Here is a 16,834-nt window from a genome sequence, read left to right on the forward strand (position 1 = left end):
TCCGGGGAGCAGAGGTAGCAAACCAGGGACACGTGATGGCTTCAGGTTATGGGGCCAAAAGCGAAAACACTAAGCCAGGGTCAGGTCAGGAGAGAGACAGGCCCATGGGCCTTAACCAAGACATTGGATGTGAGAACAGGGCAGGGGGCCAGGACACTGGATGCGAGTACGTGGCTGGCAGGGCCTAATGTGTGCTGGAGCAAATTCATACCAGCTCCAAGAGCCATTGTTAAATGCCAGCAATTTTTCAAGAAAGTTGTTTAAACATTGACAAAATCAGCCACAGTGGGAGTATTTACACCATGGAAATCAGCAAGTGCTACAAATCCAGGCCACGTTTTCCCCGCCAGAAAGCCGGCACTGCAGCTGGTCCAGAGAGATGGCTGAGAGAGACCTCATGGGACTGGGGCTCATGGGACCAGGTTCTCACCCTTACTCCATCACATGATTTTGTGCCATTGTTGATGTTCTCACCCTTGCTTTCCACAAAGGACTATTCAGGGGTCAAATGAGAAACTGCGGCTGGATGTGCCTGCACAGGACAAAGCATTGCATGGAGTGAGAGATCATCATTAGCGGGTTTCCTGGTGTCTTCCTGGATGTCTGATCTAAATTTAGGTCCTTGTAGTCACAGTTGAATCCCAGCCACTGCCTTTCCTTCCTTCCTGCAGGCTCTCTGTAGCACAGCCACGGGAAGTCACTGCTGGAAGGGGTCTGCCTTTGTTGTTTCACCTGCAAGTTTGCATGCATGCTTCTGGGCAAAGTCCCTCCAAACCTTCCCTGTGCCTTCTCCAACTCCAGGCCTGCAGGCTTCCTCCTGCTGAGACACTTGCTGGGCTCGCTGCTCCTCTCCTGGTGTCCCAGACTGTCCCACCCTGCCCCAGGGGTTCCCCTGTCCTAACCACCTACCCCTCGCTCAGTCACCCCCTGAGAGAGCACATTCTTCCACATCAGGACACCTCAGGCAAGTCCTTACCCTCTCTAGGTCCCACCTATACTCTAAGGATGATGCCAGCCCACCAACCCTCAAAGGGCCTCTAACAGACCCTATGAGTCTTTCTGGAAGTAACAGAAACTTCAGCTAACAGGGACTTAAACAATATAAAAGTGGTTGCCTACTAAGAAGTCTAGAGGCAGGCTAGTCCCAGCTACTCGGGAGGCTGAGGCAGGAGAATGGCATGAACTCGGGAGGCGGAGCTTGCAGTGAGCAGAGATCGTGCCGCTGCATTCCAACCTGGGCGACAGAGCAAGACTCAGTCTCAAAAAAAAAAAAAAAAAGAAAAAGAAGTCTAGAGGCAGGCAATTCTCAAGTTGGCTTTGCAACTCCAAGATGCCAATGCCTCTAAATTCTCTCCCTCATCCCCATATGGTCTCAAGATGGCTGCCACAGTTCCAGATAGCACATCTTCTTAAATCTCCTTCCAAAGTCAGGATGTAGGGTGATGGTCAATGTGGCAAGAGCTCTCTTTATGTGCTTTTCTTATTTGATCAGAGATGAAAAGTCTTTCTCAGAATCTTTTCCATCCCCACTCCCACAACCCAGTCTCAGGTTGTGAAGAGATAACTTTGGTGAGGTTGTCCATCACAACTTTGGAGGAGTAAATGAACCTATTTCCACATCAGCTTTTCATCTGTAAAATGAGGGCTAATGATATTTACCCCAGGAGGTCGTTGTGGGGATTGAATAAGGTGATCTAGGCTGGCCATTCCAAGTACACAATCCTCTTGGCTTGGTTGGTTCAGAGAGGGACATGTGACCTGATGATACCAACCAGAATCTTGCTTTAAATTTTGTCTGTGGATGCTGGAGGGGGTCTGTCTTCCTCTGGGATGTTGAACAACGAGGCTCAAGAGAGCCTAAAGCAATTGCACGTAATTAAGCGATTGTTACCATTTGTCTTGGTAAAAAACAAATTTCAGGAACTAAACTCCATTTCACTGAAGCCTAAATGCATCCTAGGAGGTTTTCTAGAGCTAGTCCCTCTGAGCAAAAGATATTTATGCCCCTGAATTGATCAGATCCTCCTGTTATATGGATTCATGGAGCCCAGTCACTTCCCCTCATAGTTTGCAACAATTTGTAATTAAATATATTACAATGATATCATGCCACGAAATTTAGGATTCAAGAAATGTTACATTTCTTAAACGTTCCAGATTAAGTTGCATCTGGCTAAAACCCTCCTTTGTCAAAGTTATAGAAAGTTGATGCAGAAGGTGATGCAGAAAGACCCCAGAGTTTGCCCCACCCATGAAAACATGTGTTTTTAACATAGTAGGGACTTAATTGTCAACCATGGTTGTCCCCAGTGCTGCCCACGAGGCAGTAGAGGGATTAGGGCAACTTTGAGGCAGGCTTGACCTGGGGGGCCTTGCTCAAGGTTCCTGAGCCTGGGCATCTGGGCCCAGTTCTCCAAGGCACAGGGCAGCCCCCACCACCATCCAGGGCCCTGCCACCGCAGCACTTGATGGGGGCAGATCTTTGGTGCCCTTGCAAAACCCCTAATACCTCTCGCCTTCAGTCCAAAGAGCCTCACAAGCCCTGAAGGCCATGGCCCTTCCCTGGCCAAATCTGACTGACACTTTGTTTACCACCTCCTAAGGGGCGTAGGCCTTTCAAATCACAGGGGCAGCCCACCTGGCCTGGCAACTTCTCCATTCAGCCGGAAACACAGACCAGAGACTGTTACTTTCCTCCTCGTGATAAGGAAATCTCAAACCTCAAGAACTCAAAGGCCAGGTGCTCCAGAAGGGTAAAGGAAAAAGCAAATATTTCTTCCTTTATCTTGATAAGCCAGCAACCTAGAAAGTGGAAAAATGAGACCCGACTTCTCAACAACTTCTCATTGGCATCAAACCTACCTGTCACATATATTTGTATATGGTGGACAGGGGATCCTAGGGGCTGGTGTCTAATTTGCTCACTATTTTATCCCAGTTTTTTGGCTCGCAGTAGGGCTCAGTAAATATTAGTTCAATAATTATTTATTAATTAGAACTCTTTGTGCTCTAAGTGACAGAAATTCAAACTGAACCAAAATTTTTAAAAAGATAATTGGCCGGGTGCGGTGGCTCACGCCTGTAATCCCAGCACTTTGTGAGGCCGAGGCGGGCGGATCACGAGGTCAGGAGATCCAGACCATGCTGGCTAACACGGTGAAACCCCATCTCTACTAAAAATACAAAAATTAGCCGGGTGTGGTGGTGGGCACCTGCAGTCCCAGCTACTCGGGAGGCTGAGGCAGGAGAATGGTGTGAACCCGGGAGGCGGAGGTTGCAGTGAGCCGAGGTCACACCACTGCACTCCAGCCTGGGCGACAGAGTGAGACTCTGTCTCACAAAAAAAAAAAAAAAAAAAAAAAAAAAGATAATTAACTGGCCCTTGTAACTGGGGAAATTAAAGGAAAACCTGACTTCAGGCAAGATTGGAACAACAATATGGTGGAGTATGATTTTCTCTCCAGCTCTATGGCCACCTTTACATGTTAGTTTCATTCCCCCAACAGCTTCTTCCTCATATCCTTGGGCAATGGTTCCAGCAGCTTCCAACTCTCTTGGTCATCACTCAGCAACTCAGAGGAAGACAGATCCTCTTTCCAGCATCCATAGCTTGAATCTTAAGCAAGACTCTGATTGCATGATGTGTCTATCCCTGAACCAGTCACTTGGCCGGGAAGACTGTGTGCTCAGAATGACCACCTGGGTCATGTGCCCAGCTCTGGGTGATGGTGGAGAGGCATCATAAGAAAGAACTTCACCAAGAACTGGTTTGGCTCCTGGAATATAAAGGGAGCTATGACCAGCTATATTTGCTTTGGTTTCCTTATCTGTGAGGTAATGGCATTGGACTAGACGGGCTTCAGAGCAGGCAAAGAGAGAAAGGGTTGGCAGAAGCATCAGATGTCCTCCACATAGTGTTGGGAGCTGAGGCTGGGCGGGCTGTGCATTCAGTTGGGTTCAGTGATGGTGGGTGTATTAGTTAGGGTAAGAAAGCTGCTGTAACAAACAACCCCCACCTCCCAATAGCTCAACATACCAGACTCAGTCACACCACAGTCCAAAGCATGGTGATGGGGTATTCATCTCCATGCAGTCATAGAGGGCCCCCTTATTTTAGCAACATCCTCATTCCCTAGAGTTCTGGAGTCTTGTGCTTGTAGTTGCACTGATGGGGAAGGAGTGGAGGTGGTACGTGGAAGATGATACAGGAACTGTTAGGGGCCAGGCCTGGAATAGATGTACATTACTCCTGCCCAATAGCCATTGGCCAGAACTTGGTAGCTGCACATAGTAATAGCAAGGCAGGCTAGAAAATGTGTCCAGAAAAAAAAAGCAAACAGAGTTTGGTGAGTTCCTAGTCCTGCTGCATTGCGGGAGGACTGAGGTGGGTTTAGGAGGTGGCAGGGGCAGCAGGGTAGGATGTCGTGGACCTGAAACTCTAGGCTGCCTGCCTCCAGATTTTTCACTTGGGCAGGTCATTTCAATTGAGGCAGATTTTTCACCTGAGACTGAGCTCTCTGGGCCTCAGTGTCCCCAACTGTCAAATATAACAAAGCCGCCTCTAAAGCCCCTTCCCATGTAAACATTCTCTGCTTCGCCCACTGCCTAGAGCCTCCATTGCTCTGCCCAGCTCTGTTTCCCTGATCTTATTATCTCTGACCTCCCCTTTAACTTCACAATGCCCCTATTCCAGCCCTCCTTTCATCCCTATCTGCTTTATTTTTTTTCTCCATAGCACCTATCATCTGACACGCCAAATGTTTTTCTCATCTATTCATTGTCTTCCTGCATGAGAATGAAGCTCCCAGGAGGCACAGATTTTTGTGTTTAGTTCACTGCTCTATCCCAAGAACCTAGAAAAGGGCTTGGCACATTGAAAGCACTCAGTAAATACTTGTGGAATGAATGAATGAATGACTTTTAAAACTTTTCTATCAAGTCATTCATAACAGAGCAACGCTGCCATCTGGTGCCAGAAACTTGAATTGCAAGCACAGACTGGAGCCGGGGAGGGAAACTGTGCCCAGGGACAAGCCTTGCCAAATTAACCCTATTTCATTGCTTCAAACACCACGGTCTGACTCTGGAGGGCTCAACAGTCCCGTGGGGTCTGATTTTTCTGTCCTATGTGTGTTCCCCTCCAGATCCCCACGTGACATCTGAGCCATTCTCAGAGGCATCAGGCACTCCGCACTTGCTCTGTTTCTGCTCAAGTAACATCTGGGGACCGCTGTGTCTTAGAAGATGGGCTATCAGGGAAAAGACTCCAGCCCTGAGAGAGGATGAAAGAGAGAACGTATGGTGGGGGCTAGTAGGGAGGACCAAGGGGAGGGTGGGGAAGAAGGAAAGGCCTCTGTGGAGGAGACCAGGCCCACCTCCAGCTTGACTCCACGTTTGCTTTGGTCTCCTTATCTGCGAGGTGACAGCCTTGGACTAGGTGAGCTTCAGACCATAACTCAGCCTAGCCCTAAAATCCCACAATTCTTTTTTTTTTTTTTTTGAGACAGTCTCACTCTTGTCGCCCAGGCTGGAGTGCAGTGGCGCGATCTCAGCTCACTGCAAGCTCCACCACCCGGGTTCACGCCATTCTCCTGCCTCAGCATCCCAAGTAGCTGGGACTACAGGCACCAGCCACCAAAGCCCAGCTAATTTTTTGTGTTTTTTAGTAGAGACGGGGGTTTCACCGTGTTAGCCAGGATGGTCTCGATCTCCTGACCACGTGATCCACCAGCCTCGGCCTCCCAAAGTGTTGGCATTACAGGCGTGAGCCACCGCGCCTGGCCAAAAATCCCATTATTCTTAAGAAAGACCAGAAGGTTCATGGCACATCTAACTTCTGGATTAATGCCTAGAAGACGGGTTTCAGCCACTGGTCAGAGGCTGGCGTCCTCAGTCAGGGGGTCTCCTCATTAATAGGCAGGTGATCTAATTCAGTGGGGGTCTCTCCAAGAGGACACTCCAGCTTCCCTCTTGAGCCTTGCCCCTGCTGGGGCTGAGCACCAGCAGTGTGGCCCCGTGCTCTTAGTGTCTTGCAGCCAGGAGCACCACCACCTCCTCCCCTCTCATGCCCCCACACCTATATGTGTTTGTGCTGCTCCTTTCAAAAGCCTAAGGACTGGCTCTGGCTAATCTCTGATGTCTCTTGGGTCTCTGAGGTCTGTATGAGCCAGGTTGGCTGCTCAGGGCATGAAGGAAGGGGCCCCGGATGGACTTCTCCCCTTTCTTTCAGAGCTTTGGTTGTTGGTGACAGGAGCAGCTTCAGTGGCTCTGCTGATGCCTGCAAACCTTTCTTCCTGGCCTCCACCCCAGCTCCCTTCAGCACAGATGTGTAGGGCACCTTCCAAGATGCTGTGGGATTTAGAAGATAGTTTGGGCTCTGACCCCAAAGGGCTCCTTGTGAGTGGGGGCATGCTGTGCCCATGCATGTGCGAACAAGCATCGAAGTCAGGAGTCCAGGCTGACAGGAGAGTTGCTTGGGAAGCCTTCTGGAGGGGTGGGGTCCCTACGGCTTCTGAGTCCACCCACACTGAAGCACTGAAGTAGAGTATCTGAGGCCTTGGGGGCAACCACCTTGCCCCAGCTCCTCTTAGCACCCAGAGTCAGGGGGAGTGACACCTGTGAGCCTCGCCCCGCCCCAATGTGGGGGTCACTGAAATGCGGGCCTGGCCGCCTTGTGACACTGGAGCACCTGTATGTCCAGAATGCGGTATGGACTCACAGAGACCCACCTTTTTCCTCCTTCCGTGCCCTTCCACCTCTTATTCTCCTACCCCCACCAGAGGCTCCTCTTCCCTCTGCGCCTGGGAGTCAGCTCGCTCAGGATCCCCTGCCGTGCCCACTGCCCTCCCTCCCTGTGCAGCCTTGCTGTTCCTCCAACCTGGCAACTGGCTCCTACGTACTTCTAGGAGCACTTGCCCAATGGAATAATGGGCCGGATTGTCTGTGGTCAATTCATCACCACTATCCCTTTCCAAGGTCTTCTCTGTGGCTCTGAGAGAAGCTAGGAACTACAATTCCCAGAATGCCCTGCTTGTGGGGCTACATCTTTTCTGGCTTGGTATTGGGCAGGTGGAAGAGAAGGAGAGGTCATTATTAAATCTAAATCAGATGAAGAGCTTTCTATAAACTGCACACCAGACTTCGAAGACTTGGTACAAGAAAATGTAAAATGTCTAATTAATAATTTTTATATTACTCCCATATTGGAATGATAACCTTTTATGATATATTGGGTTAAATAAAATGTATTAAAACTCATTTTGTCTCTTTTTGGTACTTTTAAATGTGACTGCTGAAAAATTCTAAAGTACATAAGTAGTTCACATTAGAAGTCTACTGAACAGAGCTGGTTTAAAGTATGTTTGGGGGCTGGGCGCAGTGGCTCACACCTGTAATCCCAGCACTTTGGGAGGCCAAGGCCGTTGGATCACTTGAGGTCAGGAGTTCGAGACCAGCGTGGCCAACATGGTGAAACCCAGTCTCTACTAATATTATAAAATTTAACCAGGCATGGGGGTGGGTGCCTGTAATCCCGGCTACTCAGGAGGCTGAGGCACAAGAATCTCTTGAACCTGGTAGGCGGAGATTGCAGTGAGCCAAGATCCTGCCATTGCACTCCAGCCTGGGTGACAGATTGAAACTGTGTCTCAGAAAATTAATGATAACTAAATAAAAAAATAAAGTGTGCTTGGGGATAGAAGAGGCAAATACAAAGCCCTTCATAGCCACCTGAGATGATAAACAATGTTACATATTGAATGGGGATTACTGCCACATGAAAGTGGTGCAGACATTGAGAGTTAAGAGCTTAAGGGATAAAAGGAGGTCCCTGAGGGCTCCAGGGTAGGGAAGGAAGGAGATGAAGGTAGGATGGAGCCCACCTTGGAGAACGGGGGGATGTGGACGGGAGGATGTGGATGGTGCAAGGGCGTGGAAGCCGTGCCAGGCAATGGATTCCATGAGTTAAGAGAGGAATAACTCATGCCTTGCAAGATGCAAAGGCCACGTGGTCTCAAGCAGATGTGAAGAAATGGTTATTGAGTCTCCTGTGTCTACAGTCACAACGCTATTCAGTCTACCCAATGGTGCAAAGTGTTGGGTGAGGGAGGCAGACAGAAAAGTCCTGTCTGAGCTCTGGGCACATGGGTGCCATCTCCTAGGGTGCCTAGGTCACAATGCAAACTTAAACCCAAGCCCTATCAACTTCTCCAGCTCTGTCTAGAATGTGGCTCCTTGAGGAGCCAGGTTTTCAAAAATTTTTATTTTTATTTATTTTAATTTTTATTTTTTCGAGATGGAGTTTCAGTCTTGTTGCCCAGGCTGCAGTGCAATGGTGCGATCTCGGCTCACCGTAACCTCTGCCTCCCAGGTTCAAGCTATTCTCCTGCCTCAGCCTCCTGAGTAGCTGGGATTACAGGCATGCACCACAATGCCCAGCTAATTTTGTATTTTTAGTAGAGACGGGGTTTCTCCATGTTGGTCAGGCTGGTCTCGAACTCCCGACCTCAGGTCATCCACCCGCCTTGGCATCCCAAAGTGATGGGACCACAGGCATGAGCCACCGCGCCCGAGGAGCCATGTTTTCTAGGGGTGCTGGGGCCAAGGATCTAGGCTCCACGGGTGGGCAGGGTGCTCTGCCCTGGTCCCAACCCCACGGGCCCTGCCTCCTTGCCCCAGCCTTGTCCCAAGCAGTTTCCTGGTGGTTGTAGACTTGAGTCAGGGGAGAAGTCACAGGAGGAAAAATGTGTTCCCGTCTGAGATGAACTCACTCCATCTAGACATTATGGAGTATGGTGGATGAGGTTGTGGGAACTATGAAGCCACCGCTTGAGAGTGATTGTGCTTGCATTTTGCAGAATTTCTGGCATGGGTGCCCCTGGTCAGCAGTGAATCTGAGAAAATCTGGGACCTCTGTGGCCCTGGCCTTGTCCTGTGGGACGGGCCTCCTGGAGCCAAGGGGGACTGGAATTGAGTCCACGTTGGATGTCGAGTCATTCTGGGAAGGGCTAGCTGTGGTTTCCAGGCCCTCTAAAAGGCTGCCCAGATACTGACCAAGAGGAGCCCAGAGCTGGCCAGGCCAGAGCGAGTGCCAGAGCAGGTTGTCCTGCGGCCCAGAAAAAACTCTGATTCTAAAATCCTGAAGGTGCTTTGCCTCCAAGGGGCCTGCACGTTGAGGGACTTTTGAAAACAGGAGAGCTTTTCCACCATTGTCTCAGGGGCCTGCGCCCTTGCTTACAGAAAGAGTTAGACAGCAGCTCAATACACCCTTCCTGAGCACCTCTCTTCTACCCAATCCAGAAGCAGGCACGATGGGGAGAACGAGGGGAAGAGCTGAGAAGCTTTAAGGCTCAGGGTGTAAGAGCTTTCAGAGGCCATGGAGACCAACATGCCTTTTGAAGTAAAAATTCCTGCAACCACATCCCTGGCCATTAGATGTGGTCTTTGTCCTCTCAGAACAAACAGTTTAACAAAACCAAAGACATAAGCAGTGTTCCGGGGACTGGCTGTGTGCACATGGAGGCAGGGGGTTGTGGAGGCAGGGGGTTGTGCAGCCTGGAGTGTAAGTGCCAGGGGGGTCCTGAGCCCAGGGTGACCAGGGTGACCCATGCGAGTGGGACCATGTAGGACTGGAAGTGGGCCATCCAGACTAATAGATGGGGGTGTGAAGTGGTTAAATAATAATCATAAAAAGACACCAGGAGGAGGAAGAGGAAGGGGAGGGAGAGGGGAAGGGGAAGAACGAGATGATTAGAGAGACAGCAAGTTCCTCAACCCCCAAATCTCTGCTGCCTAAAATCCCACCATTAAATATTCATTTTGGGGAATTAAGTTTTGTGTTCTCTATTTTCATCTTTCAGAATGAAGCTTTCCTTGCTGAGAGCACATGTGAGGGCCCAAACGGACATAAGAGGCTGAAAATCAAATAACAGGCAGATAGGAGAGGAACGAAGACAAACTCTGCCAATGTCACAATTTTTGCCGGAGATTAGCCAGTACGGCCAGCTGCTAGCCATGTCAACAGACAGGCTATGCAAGTACAGAGAAGACAGGGGAGGTCAGTGTGGACTAGGGGGTTAGAGAAGGCTTCATAATCCATTTGGGTCTTTACCCCCATTGACCTCAGGAAAACCCTGACATTTCCCTTTGTTTCCCTGAAGTTCAGCCCTCCAAACAAATCTCCAAAATCAAGAGAGAAGCAAGGTCACTCTGACGCGCTGTGTTCTTGTTGGCTTGTACAGCCTCTCCTTTCCAAAGCTCCCATCAGAGAAAAGCCCTTGAGAAGGTTTCACAGCAAAATTGTGAAGGTGCTGGGCTCTGAAGCCAGGCTCCACTGGCTGCATCTATGACCTTGACCTCCATCTCTCCGAAGCCCAGTTCCCTTATTTGTAAAATGGAACTGATGAGAGTACAGTCATTCTTTGGTGTTCGTGGGGGATTGGTTCTAGGACCCTCACTCCCCCAAGGATACCAAAATGTGACGGTACTCAAGTCCCGGATATAAAATGGCATAGTATTTGCATATAACCTACACACATCCTCCCTATATTTTAAATCATCTCTAGATCACTTATACTTCCTGCAACGTAAATGCTATATACATAGCTGTTATACTGTATTGTTTAGGGGATGACAAGGAAAAAAAGTCCGTTCATGTTCATCACAGATGCGACTCTCTTTTTTTTTTCTCAAATAGGGTATTATCAATCCATGGTTGGTTGAATCCATCAATGCAGAGCCCACAGGTGTAGAGGGCCAACTGTATTTATTTCATACGATTGTCATGAGAGCTGAACTATAAAATACACTTGAAGTACTTAGAATGCCAGGGACCGGGCATACTGGCTCATACCTGTCATCCCAACACTTTGGAAGGCTGAGGCAGGAGGATCAATTGAGTCCAGAAGTTCAAGACCAGACTGGGCAACATAGTAAGACCTCATCCCTACAAAAAAAAATTTAAAAATTAGCTGGGTGTGCTGGTGCACAGGAGACTGAGATGGAGGGATCATTTGAGGCAGGAGGTCAAGGGTGCAGTGAGATGTGATCACATCACTGCCCTCCAGCTTGGGCAACAGAGCAAGACTCTGACTTGGAAAAAAAAAAAAAAAGCATGCCAGCCATTATGCTTGATAAATTTTGTTATTACTATCACTGATTTTCTGCAACTAGCCAAAGAATTCCTTGTCTACCTAACCAGAATGATTTTCACATTGTTCTTCCATTAATTCGATACTCAATTTCTGGGCACCTACTGTGAGTGGGAAGCTTTTCCGTCCTCAAGGAATGTACAACCCAAGTAGGAACAGTGAGACATTATCTTAAAGAGCGACAACATGGTGCAGGGGACAGGGATGTGAGTTGAACCTACAGTGTTCCTGTATCAGTTAGGATTAGATCGGGCTACAAGCAAACTGAAAAGCCAACAGGATGGTGTTTTAAAGAAGGTGAGAGTTTATTTTCTTCTCCTGTAAATAAACTCAAGAGGTAAACAGTCACAGGCTGGTGTCGTGGCTGAACCCTCGTTAAGGGTCCAGACTGTCCTCAACACGTGGCTTCTGCTCCAGGACACAGTGTGGCACTTGAGCTCCAGCCTTGCCATCCTCATCTTCATCCTCATCATCTTCATTCCAGCCACACTTGCAGAGCTTGTGCCAGGAACCCTTCTACTCACTCTTCAAATATGAATTCATGTAATCCTCACAGAATATCTACTGTTACGTAGATTTTCTTTTTATTCCCATTTTACTGCAAAGGAAACTGGCACAAAAGGGTTAGGTACTTGTCCAAAGTCACACAACTCATAGGTGGCAGGACTAGGATTTGAACTCTGCCAGCCTGGCTCCAGAGTCCATCTAGCCAGAGGAAGCAAAGAAAGGCATTCTCCTCCCTTTAGTGTCGCTATGGCCAGAACCTAATCACGTGCCCCTTCCAACTGCCAGGAAGGCTGGGAAATGCAGTCTTTATTTAGGACAGCAAAAACCCGGGAGTTCTATTACTGAGAAAGATGGGGAAATAGATCCTGGGGACCAATTTGTAGTCTCTGGCATGGACCCCTCTAAATGCACCCTTTCACCCAAAGTGAGACACCCTCAGCAATAATTCTGTATAACATGACCCTTCCCTTTGCCCCTGCCCCTAGAGAGGCCGGTCAGGGCTGAACTGGGATGAAGGAGGAGATTCCATCTTTCCATGTCAGACTGTGGCATGTACCCTTGAGTACCATAAACAGCGGATTCAAGCCAAGTCTGCAAGGCCACAGTCTACAGAGAGAATAATTAAATGAATGTTCAGAGAGAGAACCCTACCCAAGCAGTATTTCCAGACGCCAGTGCCAGGGTTTCCTGAGGTGCTGTGCATTCCTGCCCTGGGACGCTGCAAGGCCCATTCACACGCTTGTGATAAGAATCCCCTTGTTTGGGCTGGGCGTGGTGGCTCATGCCTCTAATCCCAGCATTTTGAGAGGCCAAGGTGGGAGGATCGCTTGAGACCAGCCTAGGCAAGATAGACCCTGTCTCTAAAAGAAAAAAAAAAAATCCCTTCGTTTGATTCAATGGGTTTTGAACAATTGTCCAGTTGCCATCAAAGAATCCTAACTTCACAACCAGGCAGATATGGTACAGATTGCTACTGGTGTCAAGGAAAATTCTTGAGGTATGGAGGAAAGAGAGAGATTGATGTGGCCCAGAGGAGCCTTCAGAAGGATCAGCAGAGGCTTCATAATCTGGGGTATTACAGCTGACATACAGTGCTGACCACAAGCTGGACGCTGTCTCAAGTGCTTTACACGTAGCCTCACTTAATCTTCACAATATCCAATGAAGCAGTTGCTACTACTATTGTCTTCCTTTTACAGATGAGTAAAGCTAGGCAAAGAAGGGTTACAAAACTTTCTCAAAAGGTCAAACTCTAGAGGAAATAGAACCGGGTCTTGTACCTGGTCAATCTGGTTGTAGATTCCATGCTCTTAACCACCATCTGGGTTTGAGCATTTGGTGTCTGGGTCTTGAACGAAGGGTAGGAATGTGATGGGCAGAGACAGGACTGTCCATGCCAAGCAGGAGGCATGAGAAAGCCACACTATGGAGTCAGTAAGCACAAGGCTGACTTTGTGGGGCTGGGGATGACATGGAATCTGGAACAGCTGCAACACAGGTTCACAGGAGCAAGAGTGGGCCACCATGCTGGAGAGCAAGTTTGGGAGCTGATTCAAGGAGGGGACTGTGAATCTGTATAACAAGTTTGGGCCTTACTTTGGAGGCAACGGGGAGCCCTCAAGGGTTTTTTGGGGGGGTTTTTTGGTTTTTCTTTTTTTTTTTTTTTGAGACAGAGTCTCGCTCTTTCGCCCAGGCTGGAGTGCAGTGGCATAATCTCGGCTCACTGCAACCTCCGCCTCCCAGGTTCAAGCGATTCTCCTGCCTCAGCCTCCCAAGTAGCTGGGATTACAGACGCCCACCACCACACCCGGCCAATTTTTTGTATTTTTAGGAGACACAGGGTTTCACCACACTAGCCAGGCTGGTCTCGAACTCCTGACCTCAGTTGATCCACCCACCTCGGCCTCCCAAAGTGCTGGGATTACAGGCGTGAGCCACCACATCCGGCCAAGGGTTTTTAAGTTGGGAAGAAACACACTCTGGGCCTGGCTTTGGGACGATTGCTCAGGACGTTGGGTTACACTTCAGGAAGGGGACAGACAATCAGGAAGCTCTTGCAATAAATGATTCCAGACTTAGGATTTCAAGGAGGATGGAGATGGGGCCTCTAGGGGTAGAGACGCAGGACTTGGGGCTTCCTAGGAGACTAGGGAGAAGGAGGAGCTGAAGGCAATTACAGAGAGGTTCTGGACCTGTTGGTGGCGTGGGAGTGGGGGCAGCAGGAGAAGATGAGTTCTGGTTGGACGGCAAGACTTTGAGGTACCTCTGAGACACCTTGGTGAAGAATCTTAGAAACACGGGAAAGAAGTCAGGACTTAGAGACAGACGCAGCTCTGAAGTCATACACATAGTGTGACCCCTGAGGCTGTGGCCACAAATGACACCCCCAGGAGAGGGACCCTTGACCAGATGTGGTGGGAGAAACAGAACGAGCAGCCAGAAGACAGGAAACAGCCTGCTTGGTGGTCCAAGGATCGCCAGGAGCATGCATGGCTTGGAAGACCAGAGCAGGCTTTCAAGAAGGAAGGCAGGACCCTCAGTGCCAAGCATGGTGGGGGAGGAGGGCGGGAGGTGAGCAAGGGCTGTAACCTCTGTTGGGGGCCAGGCCCTGTTAGAGCTCCCACAACCTTCCTGTTGCCCTGGTCATGGCTACAGGGCTGGGGATCTGCAGAGTCCAATAGTTGAGATTTATGGTGGAAAATGGCCCCAGGGACGGGGGCAATTTGCTGCTCACAAACAGATTCCAACTTGTCCATTAAAGTGCTTCATTCCAGTCCCAACACCAGGCTCGTTCACACCTCAGGTGAGCAGTCAGGCCTGCCCTGATGATTAGCACATGGGCCCCGCTCTGTGGGGAGTGGCCTTCCTTCCTCAAGGAAGCCACTGCAGCCTTCAGAGGCAGGGTCATGCTATCCGCAATGCCTCCAGAGAGAGGCAAGCCCTGGCGACAGTCTGTCTGCCCCAGCCTGCCCTGGACTCCATGGGGCAGGCGCCAACCCCCCTGGAGCGACTCATGCGGAGCTGGGTAATAGACGGCAAGAAGGCTTCGCTGTCCGGCCCCAGCCCTGCCACTTAAGAACCGGGTGACCTTAAGCAAGCCCCTTGGCCTCAAATTGTTTCCTCTTCTGTAGAGGGGGGCAATAATTCTCACCTGGGGAGGGTGTTGTGACAATTACACGAAACACGTATGTGAAGCGTTAAGCTCTGTGCCTGGGGTGTGGCACTCACTCAATAAACCAGAGTGATGGTTGTTACTGACTGTCCCTAAAGTCTGGCCTCTTCTCCAAAGCATGAGGGGCCCAGGGGACTCTGCTGAGGGGCAGGTCACAGGACAAGACCTCCGAAAGAGCCAGTTGCCTCTCTCCTCTTCTGGCCTCTCTTTACCCTTCCCTCCTCTTTCCTGGAGAGGGATGAGCCCAGAGAGTCCTCGGCTCTCTGTCCCTCCTTCCCCTCCTCCCAGCCGAGCTGCAGCAGGTGACTTCCCCTCATTCCTCAAGGACCCCAGCCCGGAACTTGGAAAACCTTCCCAAGGTCTCCAGGAAATGGGGCAGGGTGAGGACCCAGCCTGAGGGAAGGCTCCTGCTGCACTCAGAACCTCCAGGCTGCCCCAGGCAGGGGCAGGGTGGGACCAGCAGACCAGGGAGGGAGAGGCAGAGGAGGACAGGGATGCGTTGTCACCTCCCTGAGCCACTGGCCTAGGAGCTGATGGGCAACCCACAGGATCCTCCCAGGTGTTTGTTGTGTAATCCTGTTTCTCATCCCCTCTCCCTCACCATGTCATCTTTAGGCGTCTATATAAATGTGCAAGCAGTTGACTAATTTTGAAGCAATGCAGAATTCTTCACACTCTTGCTTAATTTTCACCTCCCTGGGCTGCTGACCCCCAACGCCCTCAGCTCAGCCCTGGGCTGCCCTCCTCATCTAACAGCACTAACAGCACTGCAGGTGTTTTCTTTGCTGCTGCTTCTTTCTTTTAAAATTGGGTCTGGAGCCAGGAAGGAGAAACGGACTGGGGATCTGACTGTGCCCCTTGAGGCTCCCTCCCTCCACCTTCTTTGCTGGAGTCTGCAGGAGAGTGCGCACCGAGCAGCTGGGGAAGGCACATCCCAGTGGAAGACATCACCCTCTCGTCTCCTAGGCCCTCAGCCCTGTCCCCAGTGTGAGGGGGGCACTGGGGGTGGAAGATGTGCCCCAAGGTAGCAGCTGAGGCAGATAGAGGCCAGATGTGTTCCAGTGCCCCCATCTCCTGCAGTCTCCTGCAGTCACACACACCCACACACACACACACACGCTCTGTGACAAGCGTCATTAGCCTAGGTAGTGACTGCCAAAATCACTCATCAGCCACAACTGAGATCCAGGTGGGGCATGAGAGGAGGGGTGTGATGGGTGGAGCTTGTGACTGGCAGCAGACTCAGTTCCTGCCTAAGAAGGTGTTTTGTGTTTTGTTTTGTTTTGAGATAGGGTCTCACTCTGTTGCCCAGGCTGGAGTGCAGTGGTGTGATCTCACTCACTGCAGCCTCCACCTCCTGGGTTCAAGCAATTCTCGTACCTCAACCCCCCATATAGCTGAGACTATAGGTATGCGCCACCATGCCCAGCTAATTTTGTATTTTTAGTAGACATGGGGTTTCACCATGTTGACCAGGCTAGTCTCGAACTCCTGACCTCAGGTGATACGCCCGCCTCAGCCTCCCAAAGTGTTGGGATAATAGGCGTGAGCCACTATGCCCAGCCTAAGAAGTTTTTATAGTGTGCAACTAGGGAGACAAGATTGGCAGATGAGAGTCATTTAGAAACAGAATAAGATGTAGGATTTTAAAATCTGAGGTTCTGAACAGACACTGGGGGCTACTTGAGGGTGGAGGGTGGGAGGCGGGAGGGGAGCAGAAAAGATAACTACTGGGTACCGGGCTTAATACCTGGGTGATGAAATAATCTGTACAACAAACCTCTGTGACACGAGTTCACCTACGTAAAAACCTTCACATGTACCCCTAAACCTAAAATAAAAGTTTTAAAAAAACAAACCTGAGGTTCTGGAAACAAGTCCTATTGATGTTCACAGAGACACAGGACACAGGCGGGAGCTCCGGAAGGTCTGAGAGCCGGGCAGGCCTGCTTGGTGTCCGTCGGGGGCAGGGAGCACAGCCCAGACAGGGAGGCAGAGTGGCCGTTCC

At 50.1% G+C, this 16,834-nt stretch overlaps 1 long non-coding RNA gene across 2 annotated transcripts in view; it reads right to left on the bottom strand.

Annotated features, from left to right (window-relative positions):
* Positions 1–16,834, bottom strand: part of LOC129531563 (uncharacterized) — a 162,840-nt gene that overhangs the window by 38,732 nt on the left and 107,274 nt on the right. For both annotated transcript variants that reach the window (XR_010129991.1, XR_010129992.1), the window contains exon 2: positions 10,850–10,942. This is a non-coding gene — a long non-coding RNA (uncharacterized lncRNA). The remainder of the gene's footprint in view (positions 1–10,849; positions 10,943–16,834) is intronic.

Source organism: Gorilla gorilla, chromosome 12 (genome assembly GCF_029281585.2).
Source record: "Gorilla gorilla gorilla isolate KB3781 chromosome 12, NHGRI_mGorGor1-v2.1_pri, whole genome shotgun sequence".
NCBI classification, from domain to species: domain Eukaryota; kingdom Metazoa; phylum Chordata; class Mammalia; order Primates; family Hominidae; genus Gorilla; species Gorilla gorilla.